At 36.1% G+C, this 26,062-nt stretch overlaps 1 protein-coding gene across 1 annotated transcript in view; it reads right to left on the bottom strand.

Moving 5' to 3' along the window:
• LOC130253510 (uncharacterized) overlaps nt 1-26,062 on the bottom strand; it is a 137,305-nt gene that overhangs the window by 104,327 nt on the left and 6,916 nt on the right. The window lies entirely within an intron of this gene.

Genomic DNA, 26,062 nt, shown 5'->3' with positions numbered 1-26,062 from the left:
GATTGGCCAATATTTTGCCATGTGGAATTTTTAAAGCTTCTAATGGGTGTCTCCTCCCTTTATTCCACTGGAGTTTTTTCACCAGGTTTTTATTTCTAACTACCCAATGTCATGAAAATGTTTCAAAACATAGCCATGCTTTCTTGGCTATTTATTTAGAAGATCATAGAGTTGTGCTTAAATACCTCAGAAATACTTCAGTTTATAGATAGTGGTTCCTATGAAAACTTCCATTTGCTACTATAAAAAATATTTATAAATATTCCTCTACAGAAAAGTAGCTATATGAAAGAAAAAACCACTGAATATTAGTCAGGTCATTCTCCAGCTAGTGAATTTAAGCCATTACTCTTAAATATGTCACAAAATTCTTATGAGTATCCAGTGCTTAGAAAGAAAAGTAGAAACAATGGACTCCTCTATTATTATTCAAAGACTCCTCCACGTGAAGTTCATGTGTTGTTGGCCTCAAAGTCTTAATGAGGGGAGGAAAAGATGTGTGAAAACTCTCTCACAAACAGTGTCTGGGAAAGACTAATTTCTGGAGGCTGCTTTCATGTTTTTATGACTGCATCTGTACTAGGAAACCCTAGGGGATATCCCTAAAAGGAAAACATATGCTATATGCCCATTTTATATTATACATAGAGTAGTGTGAGTATTCACCCTCTTCAGGAAATACTTTTTTATGATTTAATGCAAATTCTTCCGTTTCAGTTCCACAGTTTAGGTGAAATGGAAATGAGCAGTACCACTGGAACTGATGACAGCAGAGATTCCTCCAACCTCAAAAATTCTGTGATTCTATAAGTGTTAAATATTTCAAAATTCAGCACTAGTTACGAACTAACAATCAAAAAACCCACTGGATTTCATTGACACATAGTACAGATGGAACAAACCTACATTGTTTTGCCATTCTTTGACTACATAGTGAGAAATATGTGAGATATTTCTGCTCAGAACTGAGTCAGGAATCAACCTAGTGAGAAATGTATGTTTCCTTTTTTTTGCATAGATTTAATTCAATGAAGAAGAAATCAGCAGTTGACCCACAGTGGCTAAAGAAATGTCACAATTTCCACACATTTTTCCAATGATACTTTGGGGATTTTTAGGTCTTAAAATTAAATACAAATAAATTATATAGCATTACACATGTGTTTGCCACATATAAATTATAAATCAGGTTATTCAGGTGAATTTCTTAATACTTCAAGCTTGTCTTTCAGTGAAGCTCCATTTGCTACAAAATTCATGACAAAAAATGAGGATTCAACTTTATTAATTTAGAACAAATGAGACTTTTTCATTATGCAACCTACTATTACATGAACATACACATAAGTGTAGCCTTATCAATGCCCCATCAATGATACAAATGAATTACACAGAAAACAGCCTTCACTGATAATGAAATTGCATGATGTAAGAGGGTGTTTATTCCTATCAAGTTGTGTCTTTCTGCTAAGTCTAAAGTTTTAATTTGGGTGCAGTCTCACTGTGTCAAAGGTTGAAATCAAAATTAATAAATTTTGACAAAACAGGAATGTCTCTGCTTCACTATTTCTATCTACCTGTGACAGTTGCCTGATGTTTGGAGGTGGGAGGAAAATAAATACAGTGAAAAATTAAAATAATCAGCCATTGGGACCTCTAACTTATGCATCCAATGATTAGCATTTGTCTTAGACCATGGGGAAATTGATTATCTCCATAAAGTAGAGTGAATGTTTCTCATAAAGTCTTCTACAGCCCCTTTACCTTATGCAAGAAGGAACCGAACCAAAAAAACAACAACAACAACAAAAAAAAAATTGAAAGTCAACCCAACAAGCCAAAAACGTGCTTATTTTTATCAGTTGTATGAGATCACCACTTTTAGATGTGAAGGCCAGAGTCCTTAAAATACATCCATTAAAAACAATTCAGTACACTTTTTTAGAATCACACGTAAGTTCATACTTTGGCAGAGCAAAATTTAATCTGTTTGCTGTATTGTTTACACAATTCAGTTTGTGTCAGAAATGTTAAGCAAGTGTGAGCACCACCCCAAATGCAGCATAAAATGCCAATATGTTGGTGCTGAAGTGAAGAGCTTAAGATAATATGAGATGGTACCTAAGGGGCAAATAATTCCACTTAGTTTTGGTATCTGTAGAGTCTACATGTGCACCTTGGGTTCATCTGGTTAAATACAGTGGCCTACAGGCATTTTAGGTGTAGGGAAGAGAAGTATCACATTTGACACACAGCTGCTTGTCCAAAAGCAGCCTGATTCTTATAAAACCATTTAAGGATGTCTTGGACATCTTAGAGCATCTCCAGTGACTTTTGACCCTTCTGTTTAGACAACTGAATCAAAGTTAGTTACAGCAGCTTGCACTGCAGTGAATGCAGAGAAATAAGGAAATGCAGAAGGAGGAGATGTAATACTCAGATGTAGATATTCGGTCTGAATTTGACCAGACAAACCCTACACTTAGTTACATAACAGGTTCAACACTAAATGACCTGTGTTTGCCAATATATCTCCTACCATCATTCTTTATATCCTTGATGGAAAACTAAAACTAAATATTGAATCATGTAGCTGTGGCAAATGGATTACATTTTAGAAATTCTAGGTAGGAAAATAAATAATAAATAATAATAAAAGAAGTGAAATATTGATCAATTATTTTTTCCTCTGCAGTAGTATATTTTCACTTTTATACCTGAACCCTTGCTTTTAATAAATTCTGATTTCGGTATTTGGTGTTGAAGGGCAGGATTGAGGGCTGCATTCTGCCACGAAAATAGTCAATATCTGATGTGTGCAAACATTTATAAGAAGCCAGTACTTCATGAAAGTGTTTCCTGTTAAAGTACAGAGCGAGTCATTGCAGCTACATTTACATAGTTAAATATGTGTCTGGGAAGGAGATCCTTCAGGCAAAGTGCTGTTGAGTGGCTCATGCCTGCTGTGCTCAGGGACAGCAATACCTAGAAGAAACTGCTAAACAAACCTCCTCTGCATGGCACAGTGCCTTGCATGTCTTTTAAGCCACACACGGTGTTCTCCCATGGTCAGAGATCCAGTTATCATTTTGTTTGTCTTGTTTTTAGTTCAAAGTGTCCAAAATAAATATGAGGGCTGTGCTGCAACCCACCAGGTGGTGTTTTCATAACATGAAACTGAAGGAATGTATTGCAAGCTCTGGGATATGATATCCAGGCAAGGGAAAGAGTTTGAAAATAAAAAGCCTGCTGTTGCAGGGCAGAGAAACCCAAGCATTCAGCTGTCTGGTTTCTGTTGCCTTTTGGAAGCAGTCCTTGGAATGAACTATCCACAGAACTTGAAGTTTATTTTGGAGTGACCTAGATCATGTTCCTTAGTGCTCAGCCATGGAGTGAGCAAATGTCCCTGCAATGTGGGTAAGAAGAGCTGAAACCAGGAGACAACTCACAAGCTAAGTTACATGACAACATACACACAGCCAGTGAAATCACTCAAATTTGGAGTGTTGCTTAGTACCATAGGAAGGCTCTGTAATGTGACATAAAACCTAGCAGCAAGTTCTCCATGTCTTTATAAGTCTCACCTCTGCAATTGGCCAGTTGTTTCTTTCAGTGAAATGCAGTCATTGAGTTCTCATTCCTGCTCCTAAGTAGCCCATGCAACCTGTATCAGATCCCAAGGAGAACTCTGAGTACCAAAAAGCTGAACCTGAGCTGTATGCCACAAGGTGATGTGGAACAGAGAGATCACGCTCACTTAGAAGCCAAGCCAACTGCATAAATACTGGAGAAATTTTCTGTAATATGTAATAGGGACTTATTTGGAGGAAATAATTTGATCTAAGTTCCTCCTTCTTAAAAAAAAAATTTTGTATATCCTAATAATTATTGTAATAATACACAAACCAATAAAAATAGCAATTTTAACTGTACAGGGAATATCAAGATGCAAGTGATCTCACATGCAAACAAAGGTATAGCATTACTGTTATTGTTAGAAACCAATTAAGAAACCTGCCTAATGGTATTAGCTAAGAAAATTCTGCATGGTTATATATAGAGAAATGAATCCAACATATCATGTTTAACTGTGCATATTTTATGAAATTTGTATACACAAAAAATAGAGTGTAACCAATGATCTTACCATAAGTCTGGCAAGTCATTTTAACTAAAAGAGCAGCAGACATTAAGTCTCTAGTCCAGTATTTGAAAGTTTTCTTTCAAAGTTGACAATGGCATTTGTTTCACATTATACATTAATGAACTCAGTATTTCCATTGAGAAAACAAAGCTTTTATGAGTTAATGTAACACAAACAAATGGTGTCACAAACCAAAACTTTTCCATTCACTTCACATTCTTAAGAATCAGAAAGTGATAACATCATTTGTTGAAACAGCTAATATTTACTTTTTAACTTGTAGGTCAGTTTTAGCATAAATAACATATATGTTAAAACTATTTTGCTAAAATAGCAAGTCTTAGGTGTCCAAAAACTTGGGTTTATCTTCCATACAAAGACCAAAAATAACTATGTCTGAAGTAGAGAGAACCACAGTAACCTTCATTAGATCTATTCCTATTGCTTTCTTGGGCCATAGTTTCTAAATCCATGTTCATTATAAGACAGGTTCATTATAACTTCAAGGCTCTGGGGTGCTGGAATCAGCATTGCCAATAATGCCTGTTTTAAATGAAGAAATCCATCTTTTCAATCCTTTTCTCTATTGAAGGAGTTTTCACCTTTATCATTAACCTATGCAAAGGTTTTGTAATCAATACAAAATTAAAATAAGCTTAAAGTCCTATAAATCAGTCTGTGTAAAAGTAAGCAAATTCTTCATTCTCTGAATTTTCTTCTGATTAGTACTAGTTTCCTTCCTATGAGTCAGATGTCCAGATGTCCTATATAAATTACTGTCCTTTGAAACAGTTTACCCATTATTCTTTTATATTATTTTTTTTATTTTGCTGTAGGAGCTTTATAATCAATAATTCTGGTATATATGAAACTGCCATATAGAAGAATAGAAGAAAGAGATGAATTTGAATTGAAACTCCTGAAATTAATGTGTGAACTTGGCTTGAGGAAGAATGTTACCAGCTAGGGTCATTAAAAGCTGAAATGTTTTTCAATTTTTTTTTAATCATTCAGATTCCCCTGATTTATAGCCCAATTCCACTGTAGCAGTTCATTATTCTACTGTTTGTCTTGTTGCTGTTTCTAAAATGAAAGTAGAAAAAAAATAATTATTTTCTGGAAAATAAATCTGAACTATAACAATTTCCATTGTCAAGAAGTTCAAGTAACTTGGTAGTGTTTTTTGGTCAGTCTACCTAGAATTCTAGTCATTCCAGTCATTCCACTCTCTGTTAAAAGAAACATAGTCTGTAGATTAACTTAATCCCCAAAATACTGATACATTAAGTAGTTCTTAAGTTTTCCTGAAAAGCAACTTTAATGATATATTTCTACAATTAGAATTATTTGAGGGAAAACTTTTTACAGCCATTTCCTTATCATGCCTGCAGATGGGAGATACTAAACTCACCAGTTGCCATGCAGTGGCACATTTAAGACCCCCCAACTTGTGAACCTGTTCCCAAAGGTGAGTGATCTGATCTGTGATTTTTCTTGATGACTTGGCTTTTCTGCACCTTGAGCTCACTTTTAGCACCACCCCACAGTGGGATCTAGCATGTGGTGGGAAGAGGGAGAAGAACCGTGCTGTTACAATTTGGAAAAGAACTTAAGCTGTCAGCCAATCATAACATTGTAATGCACCCAGAAACAGACTAAGAAAATGTAAAATCTGCTGTTGATATCTGACTCAATCCCACATCAAAGACTGTATTGCTGACTAAAAAAGGAGGTGTGGAACAGTAAAGAGAGTAGATGTCCTTGTCTCCTCTCCTTCACTGTAAACAAAAGCACAGCTTGTCTCCTTATAAATAAAAATGCAACACAGAGATTCTCTTCAGTTGCTGCTTTCTCTTCCTCTCTAGGTTTGCTTTTGGTTCCACAAGTTTTAAATCAGCTACGATGTTGAAAATATATCAAAAGCATAGAACTGAAAAGAATAAATTTTCCAATATCTTCTTAGAAATGCATTTTCTAATCAGATTATGAAGTTTTAAAAACCACAGTTTTTCACAGAAATTTTTCCTCTCTGATTTTCATTTCTGAGACAGTTCTTCCTGTCAGAGCATTTCAAATTCTTTCAGGCAAGGTGAATATCAGTGATAAATTCTGTGGTGCTTACTGATGAATATTGATCTGCATCCCTCAGTGTGTTTAGTGTTATGAAATGCCATAGGAAGTCTTGTGTCTCAATGCATCCCACAAGTACAAGATCTTTGATCTGAAGTCACTACATATAAATAGTTAAGCATCAAAATATGTGTCTTCTCTAAGTTCAGAGATAACCACTGGGTGATTCAAAGAACCAACCTGATATCTGCAGCAGGTTAACCTCTCCCTAGGAAAGCCAGCCTTGCAGAATTCATATAAATATGTAGGTTTCACACAAATATGCAGCACCAATTCAGCAACACATGAATAGTTCTGTTCCTGTTTTGCTCCCAAGCATCCATCCCTGAACAGAAGAGAACTGCTGATCACCCTGTGCTCCCACAGCCTGGCAAGTCTGACCATTGAATGACTTGCTTGGCTGTGGCTGACTGACTGGACAAAAGTAGTTACCAACAAAAGCAAGATATCAGTCTCTGGGCTAGCAGCAATGCAAGTAATGTAATAACATGTCTAAACATAACATGTCAGAAACAGGAAAAGAAATATTGAGGGGAAAAAAAAGATTATTTATTTGTTTCCCATATTGGCAGTACGGACATGTGGGAAGCCAAAATAAAAAGAAAATCTTTATGACTTCAAGATTTTCTTCTTAAAAGTAATTTGTGCCTGATCCTTTTTTCTGAGTGCTCATCTATGTTGCCTCACCTAACTAACCTAAATATAAGCAAAGAAACAACTGCTATTTCTGGTTAATTTGATAATTTAGATATATTTTCAAAACAGGATTTTAGTCACAACACAGCTCTTCAAAGAGAACAGGAACACAGATGGATGAGAAACAGCTGAACTTCCACAGTTTAAGTTTTTAGCCTGAAGATATTGATCCAAGAGAGAAAGAATTGAGTAAATAATGGATGAGGGCTGAAAAGAGAAGAGAGAAAGGTGACCTCTGTTTAAAGGAATTCTGTGCCGACTGTAAGTTAAAAACACTATAAGTTTGCATTTGAGCTGTGCCATTGTCAGTAAAAAGATATGTCAAAGTGCAAAAAATGCTTTTTCCATGCATGGCTGAGTCATGGGAAGTGAGGGGATACACTATCAACAGACCAAGACTACTCCTCCACCACTCTCCTGTTTCCTGTGAAGCAGCAGCATGTGGCAAAAGAAGGGGAGATGATAACAGGGACCTTGGCAGACAACATATTCACCATTTTCTTCTTTTAGATGAAGAGAAGGAAGAGTGGATTCAGATCCCACAGACAGTGCAGAAGAGAAAGTTTTGCCAGAAGCCTCCACCCAAATGTATGCCAGTTTACCTGACAACAATAATTGACATCCCAGAGTTTGTAACCCAGAGGGTTTTTTAACTTGATGTGCCTACCTTAGCAGAAGTGTCATTTCTTTGGAATTAGTAGGGAGGGGAATCATTCCAATGCCTGGATATGAGGCAGTTTAAAGCATGATAACACTGTGCCCTGAAACTGCTTTTGTTTTAAGTAGTCTTCTTCCAGAAAATGGAAACTGAATAATGAGATTACTGCTTTTCAGATCACCACAGGTTTGCTTCTTAGTCTGATACTAAGGACTTGAGGTTTCATGGAGAGGTTAAAGGCTATGGCATACATTTGAATGATCATTCAAAATGGACAAAGCAAAACCTGGTTCAAGTTATACCTATTTCTAGCAGTACAGGCAGCTCTGAAGTAAGGTATCATCTCAGACTAATTGAATCTTTCTCTGTTAAAGGCCTCCAAATTGCAGCTCTGAAGAAAATTATCATCTTTGTAAGGTGAAGAATTGGAGTGCCTGGCTCCTAAAGCAAAAAAATATAAGCTCAGTCTACAGTGGAAAAAGCCTGCATCTTCAAAAAGTGAATTAATTACCTAGATCTTCTCTTACACACTCAAGTGTTAAAATAATTCTTTGCTTACTCGAAAGCACTTGATTTTGGGAAATTAGGTTTAGCCAAGTTAGGTGTTTTTTGGTTTTGTTTGGTTTGGTTTTTTTTTTACCAATTATATTTTTATATTTAAAAACTTTTGGCAAATTTGGCCACAACTTAAGTTGCAATGGCAATGGAAACATTAAGAAATGTAGGCTGCTGAACTACTATCATCAGCATCTACAACCAGTGTAAGAAGACCAAGATCTACACAAACTAGATATTTGGCATAAAAAGATGGAAATAATTACATGATTAAAGAGGCAGAATTGGAACAGAATGAATGAACTCATTCAAAAGCTAATGTAAGTTAAACAACAAAGGAAATTCTCCAGAAACAGTTCTGCAGAATAAGCAGATGAGTTAAACTGCTGAAAACGCCAACTGTTGGTTTTTAATAAGTCAATAAAACTAAAAGTCTGGGAATGTCATGTAAGCTTAAGTGGCAATCACGACATCTCTTCCCTTGTGGTGTGCCCTCTTCCTAAGTGCCCCCTCCTTATCCTTCGGTCTGATGGATGAGTTATATCATGTCAAGCTTCTCCTCCCCACAGGAGGAGTTCCAGGACATGTTCAGCACACTCCAGTCATGCTCCAGTTGTTTCCACAGTCAGCAGGGAATTAGGGTGCAGCAGAGACTCTCAATGTTTGTAGCAGGGAGAAAAGTAGCAAATTGCAACCCCTTCAAGACATCAGATCTAGATGGTGTATCCTCACCTTTGCCAAGAAAGATATTAATAAACAGCTCTGATTTTGGGAGCAGAGCTACAGAAAGGTGAAAGATGGGTTTAAATCTTCCAGGGTTACGCTCTGTTTACTTGGGCATCCAGGGTGACCCACGATGGTGCTTGTGGGGCTTTAGCACCTGAGAAAGTCCTGGGTTAGTGACTGAGCCAGTTTCTGAGCACTGCTCAGTCATAGCAAGGCAAATTGAGGTATTGAATCAGGCTGAGGTCCATCCAGGAATACCAGCCAGAAGCTAGAGCAGGAAACTGAGCCAGAAAAAGGACTAGAGAAGTTTTCCTCAAGGTTGGTCTGGGACCATTCAGGGGACAGGACTAGAAATGAATGTATCTGCAGATAGCTCAGGGAAGGTAGAAGTGCACAGAGCTGCCACAGGTGAGGCCAGTCAGGACCATCAAGGCTTGGAAGAAGGAACATGGTTAAATCTCAGCAGCAGCTGTCTGGAAGTAGTTCTTAATTTGTGTGACTTTCTCAGCACCCTCATCTTCCAGGGACTACCCTGAAATCTCATCCACTTTCCAGAGGGTTGCCTGATGCTGCAAATGGTTCTTGTTGCACTTGTGCCCCTAAATAGGGCACAGGTGACAGGGTTTGGATCAGCAGGTGGTACAGTGCCCCTCACACAGCAGAACCTCTCTCCATTCCTCCAGGGGCAGGCAGCATCTCAGCCCTCTCCCTCTGCACCATGGGCTTGAGAAGAGAGGAAGGGAGTTATAAATGCAGACCCAGGAATTCCTGCTGGCATTGGGAGCGTGTGCCAGGAGCTGGCAGGGCACTCTCTGAGGAGGAACTTACAGAGTCTTACAATGACTTGATGATTCCACCAAATGGGCAAGAGAATCCTGTAAGAAAATGTCTATCCATTTGAGCAAATCCACTGTAATTCCTCACATTTATGCATAACAAAAGATGATTTCAATAGACCATTCAGTCAAATGCATGCTGATATTGTCACCAAACTGAGCACCTGCCACTTGATCCAATCATCCCTTGCTGTAGTCTTTACATTCCTCAAGCTTCCCTTCAAATTACTCAGTCTAGATCTGACTTGTAGTATAACATATCTTTAATTGAGATTAAAGAAAGATTAATGTGTTGTAATCTTGCTTGATTATGCCCAGTCTTTTCCATGGGAACCTATTCCTTAGTTCGAGCCTTAATTTTCAAATTAAAAAAATAAAGGATTGAGATAAGACTATGCAGGCTTCTACAGGTAATGTTTTACCACACTAGTATCAAATATAAAGTTGTTACAAACAAAATAAAACAAAAAATCCCAAATTTAAAAAAAACATGGTCAGGAATTACATCGCTGTTACATCTTTTGGTTGGTGGAAAAAAATCTTAGCAATATTATTATATTAAAAAAAAATCAGGTGCTAAATGACTTTTAAAATAGTTTTCCTGGGAAAAACCCTGTTTGAAACATTGACTATTTTAAACAAATTGTGTAAGTTTTGTGCATTCTCAGAGATGTTTTTTGGTTTTCATGACACATTAAGTTTTATAAATTTTGTAATAATGTAGACAGGTTTCAAAGCGAAAAAAGTGAGGCATTCATAATGATTGAAAATATCAAATGGTGTAGATAGAGTGAGGAAAATTGCTAGATGCTACTGAAAACAGAAAGACATCTTGCTGTTTAAACCCTTTATTGTCACAGTGATCAACTTGCCAGATGCAAACTATTTTTAGTGGCTCTCTGTGCATATGGAATGTGGAAGCATAAATAAAGGAGATTTTTTTCTGCACAGGTGGTCTGATTTATAAATAGTGAATAACTAATATATTTAACACCATGTATCAATAAAAATACAAAGAAAGTATGATTAGGCATTATTATAAACTTGTAATTTTAAGAACTGATTTAATTCTAAATGTAAAAATGCCCACTCTTTTACTTCTATATTTAGTGATTGTAACCTTGGTATTCTTTTAACATCCATCAGCAAATGAGATTTTTTAATTTAATCGGGCACAGAGAAACTCCAAGAATAAAGTATTATAGATGCATTCCATTTTGACTGTTAAGTTATTTAAAACTGCATTTTGTTTTACACTTAAACTGCACCACCCAAAATAGCATGTTAGAGACAGTGAGTCAGTCTAACTCAAATTATTGTCTGACATGAAAAGGAGTTGTAAATCAGAAAATGGAGACACACAGACATAATTATACATTCCCAAGCATATTTTCAGATGACACATCTGGGCTGTGTATGGATATCTTGATATACTAAAATTCAATGGCCTGCCCTATGCAGAAAATCAGACTAAATTATCAAAATGGAATCCTTTTAGCTGTAGACGTAATAAGCTGTGTGCAGATTGAAATCCTCTTGAACTGGAATTAATACTTATTAGCCAGACTTCCACATTATCTCTTCAACTGAAAACTCCCTAATTACAGGGAATCAGATATAAATGCTCACAAACAGGATAGCCTGAACTGGTGAACTTTACTTGACCAGACTCATAAAGGTAATTTTTAATTCTTGGATTATTTTGAAATATTTTTATTTTTTAAAACTGAAAGTAATGCAAACATTTTCCATATGTACTTTTACCATACATTTCTTACATTTACATTTTACCATATTTCGTTGAGCTTTTATAATTTGCAAGTGGCAATCATCTTTCAAAGATATCACAAGAGACTCATCACAAGAGACTGTTTTGTCAGGAGCACTTTTGCATCAAAATGTATTCATAACTTCTAGAGACATAAATTCCTGAAAACAGGGCTTTACTAGCTGAGTGCTGACAGACATTTACCTGAAGTACTACACTCAGAACTGTCCAAGTCCCCAAGTACCACCTAGGCACTAGAAATTCTGTATCTTGTCTCTTCCCCATGCTTTGTATTCAGATGACATTTTTCAAAGTGTTCCTCTGTGCAAATAATTTCCCTGGAAAGATATGGTACTTCTGGGAGTGCAGGTGATTTTTGCAGGTTCTTTATTGATGATAAGAACCTGAGAAACAGATTATTAAATATGAGAAACTTTCCTCCATTACTATTGTGTCACTATTCTATACCTTTCTTTCTATTATTAAAGGAGTATCTTAAAATAGTTCATGGCTGAAATGTTCAATAACAGTATTAAAATTACAGCTAGTCTGAGCTCAGCATTTTTGTCCTCTGGAGTTATTACAAAGGAAGAAAACACAGCTACCCAAGTCTGCATCTCTTAAACCACATTTTCAGCTTGTATAACAGAAAGCATGTAATTTATTATTACTTTTTAAGTATCTTTTCCAGTATACTGTGGTCCCAGTGTAACCATGATTTATAACCTATCCCAGGTTTTCTGAAACATTTGGCTTAAATCGAAATACAACTAGAGGAGATCATTTGGCTTAAGAAGACTCTTTATGCTAATATGTAATTAATTATTTTAGAATTCCCAGACACATTTCAAAGCAGAAAGAAACAACCACCTTCTTTATAAAAAAAAAAGGCTACAAAATCAAGGTTAATATTAATATTAAAGATGTTATATGTTGAGAAGGGGCAAGGTAAGCATAATAACCATTTGCTTATGTTCACATTAATTGGCTTAATTATGGCTACCCCCTACAACACTCTCCCCACAGATAAGCAGTACAGCTATTTATTTATACTGCCCAAACATGTTTGCATGTCAGGAGACTGCAAACCCCAAAATCCTAGCCCAGTGGTTCCTCTGCATCCACAGAAAGACAAGGAAAGCAAAGCATGTGCCACTAAGTCTGCTGTAAGATGGATTATATCCACTTTTGAGTCTACCTGTGGTGGCAAGACTGGATTTACAAGGTCAATGATATACTGGCTATGTCCAAACATTAAATGCAAAAATGCTGGAATTTTAGCAAAGCTTGCTTAGTGAAACTGAAAACTTGTTTTTTCAAGAAAAAAAATCTCTATTGAATTTATTTTGTTGTTCCTTGCCAAATTTATTCCTTTTTTGCACAACAATGACCAGTACATGTACAAGAATTATTAACAGGTGGCATTTGTTTATTTACTTATTTAGAGACTGAGTGTTTGCATTTTGTTTCATATTGAAATCTAAACAAGAGAATTTCTGGATTATATTATTTCTGTTAAATGTAAAGAAAAGCAGAAAAGTTACTTTAAGAAAGCTTTTATTTATATGCATCATTTATGTAATTATTTATGAATGGACAATATTGAAAAAAACAAAAAGTGTATTTAAAAGAACCATTTCTCTGAATATCTTCTGCTCTTGAAATATTTCCAGTGTCAGTAGAAAGCTGATTTCTCTCCAAGACCAGAATTCTTTTGTGAACTTTTAACAACTGAAAAGTGTAGTAAAAATCTTATGTTTGGAGGTTTTCAGAATCTACTTAATTATTCAGAGAACAATTGTTTCAAAAATGTTTAGATTTTATCAAGCCTGCACTAATAATATCTAGCTCGAGACATTACTTTGTCTATCCCATACTAATGCTATCCAAACCACTAAAGCATCCCAAAGGGAGAAGAACTGGAAGAATTCAAAACTGTCATGAAGCAATTATTGCTGGGCAGACTGCTTCATATCCATGTGTTTAGCACATCTATTTCAATTTGTTTCTGGCAAGAAGGAATATAAAATTAAGGAATCACACAGAGGAAGAAACAGAAATAATATTCAATGATTTTAAAGTAGGTAATAAACCAATTTTTCCAAAGTACAGCTACAGATACTTTCAACTGAATATAATTATGTCAGAGCATCTGGATGAAAATTCTCAGGGCAAGAGGGATTTCTAATATTTAATACAGGTAATTGTGCAAATTTATGTATAACTTGCCTTCTGGGAGTACTCATGTACATTAGACAAATTATATACCTGTCTGAAAAATTAATATATTTGGGTAAAGCTTTTTTTCCATTTGTTTCAATTCTGAATGAAAGTGGATAGAAACCCCACTTCAACTAGAATACAAATGTCATAGTTTTTCAGCTTAAAAAGTGCTACATTTTTGTTTGGTTTGAGGCTGGGTTTTTGGCTGGTTGGTTGGTTGCTTTGTTTGTGGGGGTTTTCTTATCTGTTTGTTTATTTTTGAGGAAGATTGCCTTTCAGATACTGGTACCTGTGAGCTTGCTGCCCAGTGCTCTGTACAATGCAGTCAGAGGAGGCTGCTGGGGGCTGGCTACCCAGTCCAGGGCATGAATAGCCCCAGCTGAGCCTCCTGAGTGTGACAGGTTTATAATGGGGACAGGAGTCCATCCACATTGCAAAAATTGTACAGGTAAGGGGAGACAGATAAACAATCAGAAGGTTCAGAGCTTCAGAGCTTCAAAATTATCCCAAACAATGGGCTGAATTTTGCCTGGGCATTGAAAGCACCTTTGCAATCAGTAATGAAAGCAGTCTGAGCAGTAAAGTTGCCTTGGAACCTTGACTACAGGCCACTGTTTTTCAAAGCAATTGCTGAATAAAATACAGGCATTGCAGACTAAGGTGGACAAATTTCAAAAAGAAGGACCTGCAACAGGGCAAAAATAATAAATTGAAGCTTTTCAGCTGGAAGATGTGTTCATCTACAAAAAAGCCAGCATTATGTGCATAGGTCCAAAGATCTCTCACATGACAAGTGTAATTCCTGCATTTCCAGCACAGCACACCCAACCCAGTACCCTTGAATGTATTGGAAAAGTTTGGTACAGGCTAACTATCTATAAGTACTGTCCAAACAATTTATCAATACTAATCTCCAAATTCCACTGCCCAGTAATATTTCTGATTACTGTTGATTTTGCTGGTTGTTCCAAAATCCAGAAGAGAAAACAACTTCTTGAAGCAGTTATTCTCAGTGCATGAGGGGTTTTTTATTGTCTCTCAGACTTATCGAGGCACTAGTGAAAGATTATGATGGCCAGACAATGTACTAAGAAGAAATGGAGTGTCAGCACATGCAGAAGTAAAGCAAAGTACCTCCATAAGAAGGAAATCCTCATTTGAGCAAACACATTCTTGTTAGCATATCTAGGGCTGAATAAAGTGAAATAATAGCTCAGAAAAAGGGAAATGATTGACAAGTGAAGCAGGTTTGGGTCAAAAATATTTTAGATTAAGAGAATCTTCAGAAATTATTTTAAGCTTTTGCAATGAGGGTAGCTGTTCTCACAGCTAAAGAGGCTAAAAAATGTACTTTTCTGTCAGACCTCTCCAGAAACAGGAGCTTTCAGCTCTCAAAATTCCAGAACAAAGATAGCAGACCTAGTACTTGTAAACAATCCTCTTGGTGATTCATTTATTTGAACCTTTTCATGTTCACATTGAACACGCTTTACATTTATACATCCACTCCAGCTCTACTGCCTCCCTGCAATTAATTGCTAGGTGCTTTTGTGGTTGTTTGGGATTTTATTTTTTTTTTTTTTTTCCTGGTACTTGTGCTTGTTGACTCACTCTCTGCCATATCATGAGTGAGTACTGATATTTCATAAGCAGTACCTTAATTTTTCCAAGCAGCCTGTTGCAGTTAGAAAGATGGTGATGGAGTTGACATGGATTCTGAATGGAGCTCAGATGGAACCAAACAGATTATAGATTTCCATATTACTTGTGCTTTTGCAAGAGAGGCATTGATGCATAGACCAGCAAGCTACAGTGGGAGGCCTTTCTCATAGTATTGTAAAAAAGTCCTGGCATATAGAATGACACTTTGTGGGAGAAACTAGGTTAAGGGATGAATTCCCTTAGGAAATAAGCAAGTTTCCAAGGCCTTTCTGATATTCTGTGTGTCTGGCAGAATATCAAAAGCATTCATCTCCTGAATGTAGACATATATGTGATTCAGATGCATACATATATTTAGTAAGGACTGTTCCAGGCACTGCCAGGTATCCTGCTTAGCTAGTTACTGTAAGTCAAGAAGAACAGTGACTTTCTGTGAGATCTCTCTTGCAGCTATCAGCCTCCTTGTACCTTTCTTGGATACTCCTGTATACCTTGGAAGATGTTATGTACCTACCAGTACAAATGTAGAAGAATCCCACTGTGGCTCTCTTCCACTCTGGTGTCAATCAAAATTGGTTTGGGTTATCATCTTGGCACTGCATAGTCCATCTCTGCTTACCAACATTTAGAGGTACCATAGATATTCCTGTCCTTCAACATGATCAGTTTAGAACTAGGCTCACTCTTTGTCTGTGGACAAATAAATTTCTTTTAATGGCAACTTGAAATTGGAGCAAAGCCGTGTCTCATCCAGATGAATATCCAGATAAACATTTATCAGAAGCAAAATGTTTCTAAATTTCTTCCAAGTCTATCAGATCCAGTATCTGTCAGGGAGAATGTGCAGTTCTGGTGATTGTCTGACGGCTGCTGTACTTGGCTTTCATAAATGGGATTATAATTGATGTTGATGAAGCATTTGAAAAGTCATGGAAGAAAATAATATGCTGCATGTCTGAAAGTGCTAAAGTGGGTTCCTATTTTTCTTCATTTTTCAGATTGTTTCATAATTTGAAGATATTCACTTGCATTCATATGGAAGTGTGTACAAGAAGACTGAATATCTAATGTTTCATACATAACAAACCCATTCTCTTTCATATCTTTTTAGCTCATATTTTTCTCATTCTGGGATTGCAATGTATGCATATAATTTTTCATGTCTATAGTATATGGTTGGTTGCTATAAATCACACATCACACAGTTACAGTTATTCACTGATACTGCTTAGAAACTCGAGTTTTGGTGCCACTTCCTAAGTGGAGTGTGATGACAATAGAATTAAAAATGACATTATGATGTACATATGTTACTGACATCTAGGTTTTATCCCAATACCATTACCTGTTAAGTAATTTTTTTCTAGTAAGCTGTATTTTGTCCGGTTAGCACAGAAGTTCATGAAGACATGATTTTAGGCACAATAATCAGGGTCTGGTTGTGCCATCTGTAACAGAAATTAATCCTTTCCAAAAAGTCTGGAAAAGAAAGAGATATTTGAAAGAAGTCCTTTCATTTTTAGTGTTAATAAAAATAAATTTATATTTAACAGAATTAGCGCTGACTATTTATTTCTACCAGAAAAAAATCCAAGAACTGTTAAGACATGCATCTTGGTCATAATGACCTTCAATCAAAGTGACTTTCAGTTGCAGAGAACTGGATAGTGGATGCTAGTGCATGCTCTACAATTCCTACTGCACATTAATGCTACATTCATCTTCTTCTGCAGGTTGTACCTTTCAGAACATAAAAAGAACATTTCTTTTGCAGGTCTTTTCAATCTCCTTGTTTCATGAGAACGTGTCTAGTTTTAAACCATCCTATTTCATGAAAGTTCAGAACATATGTTGTAATGACAAGACTTTGCTCTTTAATCTACACTTCATTACACATTCTTTGATAGTTTTATTATTCTTTTGAATTTTATACCTGCACAAGAAACGTCTGTTTCTCCTTTTGTTTTTTTTTTAGGTACACTGTGATACATCTATTACAGTAACTGATTTACTTCCTACTTTCTTGCTCTATACTGCATGTAAAAATATTGTGTGCATCGAGAACAGTGGCTAGTAGGACTATTAGGAGCAAAGTGAGCATCTTGTTTAATTTCTGCTCCAATTGCTTTTGTGTACAGGTCAAACCTGTGTTTATTGTATTTTCTTCAATGTTTCCTGTAAATTTAATCTCTGCAGGGGGTGAAATTTATTTCATTTTCCACTGCCTTGCACACTATTTTACTAGAATCATGCTGATTCTAAGTGTATGTGACATTTCAAGTTCAGCAGAATGCCTTTACTGAAATATCAAAATTCACATATTTATTAAAACTGAGTAAAAATTTCTTTCTTGAATAGTTATCAAGTAACACTGTGTATCCTGAATAATTCCAGAATGGAAATGCATATCTTGAAAGGAGGTTTATATTTGTTGCCATCAGATATTCACTAGTGTTGACAATGTCTTCTGTAATTAAGGCTTTCTGGACTCGTCATTAATGGTGACAAGATTCATTCTTGCCAGAACTGGGTTATTTGTACTCAAAAATCTCTGAGCATTTACTGTAGAATGAAGTCAAATTAAACTATTTATTTGTAAATATTCAGACAAAACTATTCAAATATGTGTGAAAGAGACACCCATAAAGATATACATTGATTCCCAAATATTTGCATTTTTTTTATTTGCATATTTTTTCATTTACATCTCCTCTTGTGGGATCATTAGTCACGTTTGGTTATGAAAGATTTCACTAGCTAAAGAAATGTACATTTAGTGACTTGCAATGATGTTCTTTTCATTTTTCCACTGTAAATCTGTAACTATGTCCAGTCACATAGTTTTGAGTGCTCTTACATAGTAGAAAAGTAATTTTCTTTATTAATATTTCTGAAGAAAGCACTTCTTTGCTTCTCCTTGTTATGACTAAAGTCCTCCTGCATCATTACAGTCAGGTAACTGGCCTTGCTTCCTACTTAACATCGACACAAGTTCAAAACTTTCCTCTCTACCTTTCCTCAAAATTGCTATTCTTAGAGCACTATCAAAGAAAACCAGGCTGGCCTTTCCTCTGTGACAGTGTAGCATCAGACAGCCTAAATTTGTGACAGTAACAAAATCTGGTTCAAATGCAGTGGAAACTAATATCTCATTGAGAAGGGAATTCACTGGCTGAAATTGCTTATACCAAGACTATGAGCCTAGGGAAGGGGAAGGAGGAGCTTAAAGCACAAAGAAAACACAGGGAGGACTAGAAACTTTGTCTAGAAAAGGGCATTCAGTTCAAAAGAAGAAAGTGAGAAGGGGATGGTGGGACTGACAGGAAAATCAGATTTGTGAATGAAGAAAGTAGCTGAGTAAACAATGATAGAGTGGAATCTGATTAAAAGGAGTAGATCAGCTGGTGGGGCAAATGGGCATTGACATGAAGCCAGAAAGGAAGAATGGGAGTAAGATGGAAACTATAAGAGTAGTACTTTAAAAAAGAGTTCATTTTGAAACTCAGAAAACTACGGAAAAAAGAGATCAAGCAAAATCTGTTACCATTGACCTAAATAAGTACTAAAACCAACAGTAGGAAGACCTATATTGTGGAATTGGAGACACAGTGGAATTGTATAACAGCTGCTTTAGAGAATTTGTTTACTTAATTCTCATTTTATCATTTAGTTGAAACAGCAGAGATTTTGCAGACCCACTTCTAGACTCACTTCAAGACCCATTGATAGTCCCTGTAAGTACCTGTATGAAAAATGAGGGGAAAAAGCAACAGGATTTCTTTTTGTCCTGGAGTGCTTTCTTCAACTTATTTCTAAGACAAAAACAAACAAACCAAACAAACCCAAACAAAACAACAAAAAACAAAAGAGAGAGTGAGTGAGAGAGTGTTTTAGGCTACTGAAAGGAGATTTGAAATTCTGAATTGTCAGAATGGTCTTCGACCAATGGTCTCTCCAAACCCATTTCCACTCACAAGCTATAAGGTACTGTGAAGCAAAGACATGTAAGCAAATAGTCCTTTTGGGTCTGGACACCCTGTCTTAGAGGAAAAGAGGGCTTAAATTTTTCTGTCCAGTTGGCTTTAATGCTATTTAAGAGTCCTGTGCACATTTAGTTTATGGATACAGACAAATCCTTATTATCTAACCCAAGAGATTTATAAAGTTCAAATTTACATGCTGCTCTTTTTCTCTCTGCACAAATTCAGTTAAAGTTGTTCATTGCAAGGATAAGCAATATTACCAATCCAAAATAAGTAATCACTTGTACCTACAACTTACCACAAAGGTGCTTCTAGAGTTCTCATTGCTAATAAATACTTCAAGTTTATTTTTAATAATGAAACATGTTCAAAAATTAAGGAAAACTGTATTTACATTAGTACTGATCTGACTAGTTTGTCAGATATGCATGCCAAGTATGAAGAATTTGCAATTTGGAAGCTCCTTTATAGCACTAAGGATAAATCTCCTCCTCTGTTATGTGCCTTTTGTAACAGTTCCTTATGTGCCATTGCAAGGTGACAATTAATGACACTGATCTGCCTGAAAAAAATGTACCCAGTTTGAGTGCTTGTAATAGTGACAGAAAGCATGGATGGGACACTGTCTGCCAACAGCAGAAATTGGACAAGAGCCTTTTTCTAAACTCAGTGAGGTGGAATAATTGCTCATTGCTATCCAACTGAGTTTGTTACTTTAGGAGAAAAGAAATCTAAGAATAGGTTTATAAAATAGGCAGTAACTCTCCCCTACAGACACAACAGATTTAAGGGAACTAAATGTCTTTAAAAATCCGGCTAAACACTCAAGATGGACAAAAAGGTAAGTAGAGCAGTCTCTACCACCAGAATATTCTTCTGTTAAAAAAAAAAATAAAAATTCCCAGATTTATATATTTTTTTCTTTACTGTTTTATGAAAAAATATAAAGGTTTTGGGCCAAGGCCAGCTGTATGAGCCAAGGGCTGGGCCTGCCCCTGAGTCACAACAACCCAATGCAATGCTACAGGTTTGGACAGAGCAGCTGGGAAGAAGCACAGCAGAAAAGGACCCGGGGGTGTTGGCTGACAGCCACTGAACAGGAGCCAGTGTGTGCCCAGGTGGCCAAGAAGGCCAGTGGCATCCTGGCCTGTAAGAGAAATAGAGTGGCCAGCAGGAGCAGGGCAGGGATTCTTCCCCTGAACTCAGCCTTGGTGAGACCACACCTCAAGGACTGTGTCCAGTTTTGGATCCCTCACTTCAAAAGGGACATTGAGGTTCCAGAGTGTGTCCAGAGAAGAGCAGCAGAACTGGTGAAAGGTCTGGAGGGTAAGTCCTATAACAAGCACCTGAGTGAGTTGGGGTTGCTTAACCTGAAGAAAAGGAGTCTCAGAGGAGATTGTATCACTCTCTACAACTTCCAGAAAGGAACTGGTAGCCAGGCAGGGGTCATCCACTTCTCCCAACTCATGACAGAACAAGAAAACATGAATTTTAAACTGGGTCAGGGGAGGTTCAGTTGAGCACCAGAAAGGAATTTCTTCAGAAAATGGGATGTTCAGCGTTGGAACCAACTGCCCAGAGTGGGGTGGACTCACCTGGAGCTGTCCAAGAAACAATTGGCCATGGCACTTAGTGCTGTGGTGTCATTGACAAGATGATGATCAGGGAAAGGTTGGATTTGATGATCTTAGAGGTCTTTTCCAAGCTAAATGATTCTGTGATTACCTAAAAGGAAACGGTAGTGTGGTGGAGGTCGGTCTCCCCTCCTAGGTTATAAGTACTAGGACAAGAGAAAATAGCTTCAGTTGAACCAGGTGGTTGAGACTGGATACTAGAAAAAATTTCTTGACATAAAGGATTGCCAAGCATTGGAACAGGTTGCCCAGGGAAGTGGATGAATCACCATCACTGGGGATATTTAAAGGACACTTAGATGTGTTGCCATGAGACATGGTTTAGACTTGGCAGGGCTGGGTTAACTTAATAGTCTTTTCCAACATAAATGATTCTATGATTCTTTGTTCTTTGATTCTATGCTCTTTGTTGTTGTTTTTCCACAAAAATGCTGCAGTGCCATAAATTCCATAACAAATATAAATAGGTAGATTATTTGAAAAGAGGTAAAGCCAAGTTCAATTATCTGCCCAAAATACAACAGAGACTTGAAGATTAGCATCCATCAACCTCTACACATCCCTAATCTGTTCCAATTTTGTTCCAATTTCTGTTTTCTTCTAAACCATTATGAAAAATCCAGTAATACTATTTCTATTATATCTTCAACAATAGCATTTACCTTGAAAAATATCTTTATCACAACCAAGACAACATGGCAAATCTTAAAACACTCTTTTCAGAAAGTAATAGGGATGATAAATTTGGATTTCCCAAAAAAAAAGATCAGAGGTATCACACTTCCATAAATAAATCATCCAGTTTGTGGTATTGACTACAGCTTGAGGAATGCTTAATTTATTAAGTAAAATTTTAAAAAATTAAAATAAATATTTGAATTATATATTTCAGAAAATTAACTAACATTATTCATGCCCATTTTAATTGATTTGTGGATTTTACATTGCTCTTAGAATAGTGGTACAAAACCTGCCCTAACATAGGAAGAAATAAGTTCTCATATGTGACCTGTCATTTCCCCTGTCTCACTGAGTGATACTTTTCCAGAAAGAGAGGTAGAAATTTTTAATCCTCCTAACTGGTCATGTGTTGACCACTGTCCTCTAAACAAGTCATAGGATGAAATATCAGAACATTTGAAAGAAACTAGATTATGCTTTAATTTCCTTCAGGAACAGAGTGGTTAAACAGTCAACATGAACAATTCCGCTGCATCTAAACCTCACAGAGCAACAGATTCCTATGGCCACAACATCCTAAAATTCATAAAGAAATTACAGGGACTTGTGCTCATAGTCTTGCTATTTCTAAGCAGGCTTATAATCTGAAAAAAACCCAGTAAAAATGGTTAAAATTTTAAACAAAGCAAATATTAAATCTAAGTAATGGAATAAAAAGCATTTTAACACAGAGATTTAAAACAAAAACAATAAAAAAATAAAACTACAAGCTACAGAGCAGCAGTAGATAGGTGTGAAGATATTCCCAAGACTAGACCCTCAACACAAAACTGAGAAAGAGGAAAACATCTTTCATTATCAGCCACCAAGGTGTTACTCTATACAGCATTCTTTTCCATGGCTTTAGAAAATAGAATCATACTTTGTCACATCTCTAATGCTACAAGAACTAAAAGAAGACAGATTATCCTAGATTGAGAATTGGAAAGAAATAATGGTGCACAAATTTTCTTTTTCCATACTCTAGTCCAACTTCATGGACAGTAATAATAAGTGTTCAAAAATTCAGTGTGGTTTGATGTATTACTCTCAATAATACAACTTCATCTCCTGTGAGAATGAAAAGTACACAGAACTTTCATGGAAGGAAACATGCTCTAATAATGAAGGTTTCCCCATGTTTGTGAGTTTTCTACTAGTTATTGTCTTAGTATTCAGAAGATGAAATAAAAGGCAATAGGAGAAATAGGAGACTGGAGGAATTCCTAGTTTAATCTTTTTACATATATTGTGGTTGAATACTTAGTTACTGTTCTGGAAAAGTACATTATTTTTAAAATCAAGCTTTTATATTCTGAAAGTCTAAAATACTTTTCAATCTGCCCCAATCACATCCTTGAATGGAGGAACCTCTACTATTTATCAAATATTTCAAGCTGTTGCTGCCAACTTTCCCTGCTCATTTACTGAGGGCACTCTTCAAAAGCATGTCTAACTACAAATCTGTGTCATTGAGGACAAAAATATTCAAAATGAAACCAAAAACAGGTTTTATGTGTTTTTATATTTTGCAGCTGCACAGCGTTTCTACAATTTATTGGGTTTTTTAATCTTGTCCTAGACATAGGAAAATTACATTTATTGTCAATTTTACTAATCCAGAAGAATCAGATTTGCATGTGGAAATTTAAAGCAAAATATTTCCAATTAATCCCATAATTCCAATCCAAATTAATCCAAATAATTCAGATGTAGTTAAACTGAACTACGTTTTTTCAGGTGAATTTATGTGAAAGAAAAGTGTTTATATTGATTTCAGTGCTACAACAAGCAGAATATTAGGTGACAAATCTATTCAGCACTGGTCAAGAGAATATCTCATTTTCTGAAATGTTTCAGTTGAAAAGGCCAAGCAAGATCCATCTCTAAGGCTGTCTGCCTCTTCATAGGAAAGAGTCCTTCTTGTGAAGAGCCCTTTGCCTTCTCCAGGTTTTTATGCAGCAGAGGAAGGTAAATGGAAAAAATACACAGATTCAATAAAAATAATCCTCTTTGTCTCTCTTGGCAATGAGATTTTTTTGTACCTACCTAGCTACTTATCTGTTGGAACCCTGGAAACTGGGAGTTTTGAACTTTCTGTGCTGTCAGGCACTGACTCCCAGAAGAACACTGCTTTTGACCTGAGACCTTGGAGAAGGCTTCCAAAACTGAATGGTAGAACTAGAATTGCTGGTGTGTAGTTTGAACAGAAGTGTGTAATGTCACATGGTGAGGGATTTGGAATTTGGGGTTTTAGAATATAGTAATAGATATAAAGCAAGATGGAAGTTTTAAGGCAGAGGTTTTCTTTCTTCTTCACCTTCTTCTTCCTGGATCTAGGTAGTACTTTTTAATTGGCCTAAAAATGCTGCATTGTGGGTCATGAGTGTTTGGTCATTGGGTCAAAAGTAAAAACAATTTAGGTGTTAGTTTTTAATTGGACAATTAAGCCTTAAAAGACCTTGTAATGAGTGAGATACATTGCTATTTCACCATTTTTAGCTTGTTAGCTAGAAGTGCTGTAGCACTTACTGTAACTTAGATAAGAAGTAATAAACAACTAAATCCTAACACAAAATTCCATCTCTCATACATTCAATCCCAGAAGAGAAAAAGAAGATAAAAAGTTATACTTATTTATATGTACATAAATATGTATGTATATATGTACATGTCTGCATGTATATATAGCTATGCACAAGTACCTATCTATAATGTACATAAATACATATTTATATATGTGGCATTTACTCTTTATGTTTCATTTATGTTTTTTTTTTCTTTAGGCAACACAAAGTTACACAATTTCATAAGGTATTTTTCATTTGAAAAATATCTTATTCTTTTAATGCTTGGCTGGTTTGCCTGTTTGTTTGTTTTTAATCTATGTACAAGAACATGAATGAAATGTCTTTGTGCTCATTGCTCCTTTTCAGATATTTAGAAAATATTTGCTCTGGCAGCCAAGATGGGAAACCACATCCTGGGGTGCATGAATGACAAGATGGCCAAAAAAAGAGATCATCCCTCTGTATTCAGTATTGATGTGGCCTCACCTGCAGTGCCAGTGCATGGCCCCACCACTTAAAAAGAATATGAAGATCCTTGAAACTGGCCAGAGGAAGTAAAAAAAACTGGTGAAAGGTCTGGAAAGAATGTCCTGTGAGGAGTAGCTGAGAAGTTTGGGCTTGTCCAGTTTGGACAGAAGGAGGTTGAGTGACCTCATTGCTGTCTACAGCTTCCTGAGGAGTGGAAGTGGAGAAAGAAGTGCTATGATCCATGTAGGTCCCTTCCAACTCAAATGGTCTATTCTAAAAATATGTTTTTGATATTGAGGTATTGGCATCCAAAGGACAGCATGAATTCTTACTAAATATGTGCAAAACTTGGCAGGAGAGATTTTCTGAATTTTAAGCTCTCTTTCTCCTTTTCATATCAGGTTTCATGGTTTTAAAGTTCAAATTTTGCTTTGAGTTTTCTAACTACCTGAAAACAAATCTTTATAGCATGATAAAGGCTTTGTCTGAGTTAATTTCACTAAGTTTTGCTCTCTAGAATATTTTTTCCAGGAAAATAAATCTCTTGTTTTCAAGATATATGCTTCTTTGAAAGGCAGAATAAAATTTTTTTCTTAGTCTCAATTTCCACAAAAGATGCAAGGTTTCCAAAATTTTTGTTCAACCTATGCCCATTTTTTTAGTCAAAACTCAATTTTATTTTCAGTCTAATTTAAAATGTGTTTCTATCTTGAACACTTGTGAATGTAAGGAAGTTTTTATTGAAAAAAAAATACAAAACCAGAACAGAATAGGACAAAGAAAACATGTTGGTTGAGAAGACTAGCAATTTGGGCATCATTTCAGAAAAGCACTTAAACGTGTGTTTAAAAGGAAAGCAGCTTCATTTGAGGCAGACAGTAGACTGTGCATGAGACAATGCAGAAGACTGTCTCAAAAAGTAAAAGATCCCAAGACAGTTAGGATTTGGCAAGACAAGAAAGCCTCAAAAATTAAACAGTGGGAAATTGACCAAGACTGAATAAGCAGAGTGTTTGGACAACTAAGTTACATGGAAAGTTGTAATTGAACTTGCAAGAAATCCTTCAAAGTTTAGTTTTAAAATTGTGTCTGGGATGTATTTGGGTACTGGGTTATCCTTATGTAGCCCTACTAGCTGGAGAGATCACTAGACAATAAGGCAATTTTCAAAATTATTATCAATTGAATAGAAAGAAAAGGTTCAATCTTCCTGCTGAAAAACGAGGTTTTAGGTGCAAAACATAGTAAGAAGAAACAGAAACAAAAACAAAACCTAGCAACAAAACCAA

Source organism: Oenanthe melanoleuca, chromosome 1 (assembly GCF_029582105.1).
Source record: "Oenanthe melanoleuca isolate GR-GAL-2019-014 chromosome 1, OMel1.0, whole genome shotgun sequence".
Taxonomy (NCBI): Eukaryota; Metazoa; Chordata; class Aves; order Passeriformes; family Muscicapidae; genus Oenanthe; species Oenanthe melanoleuca.
Note: the sequence above shows the minus strand (reverse complement) of the source record. Positions and strands in the feature narration are given on the sequence as shown.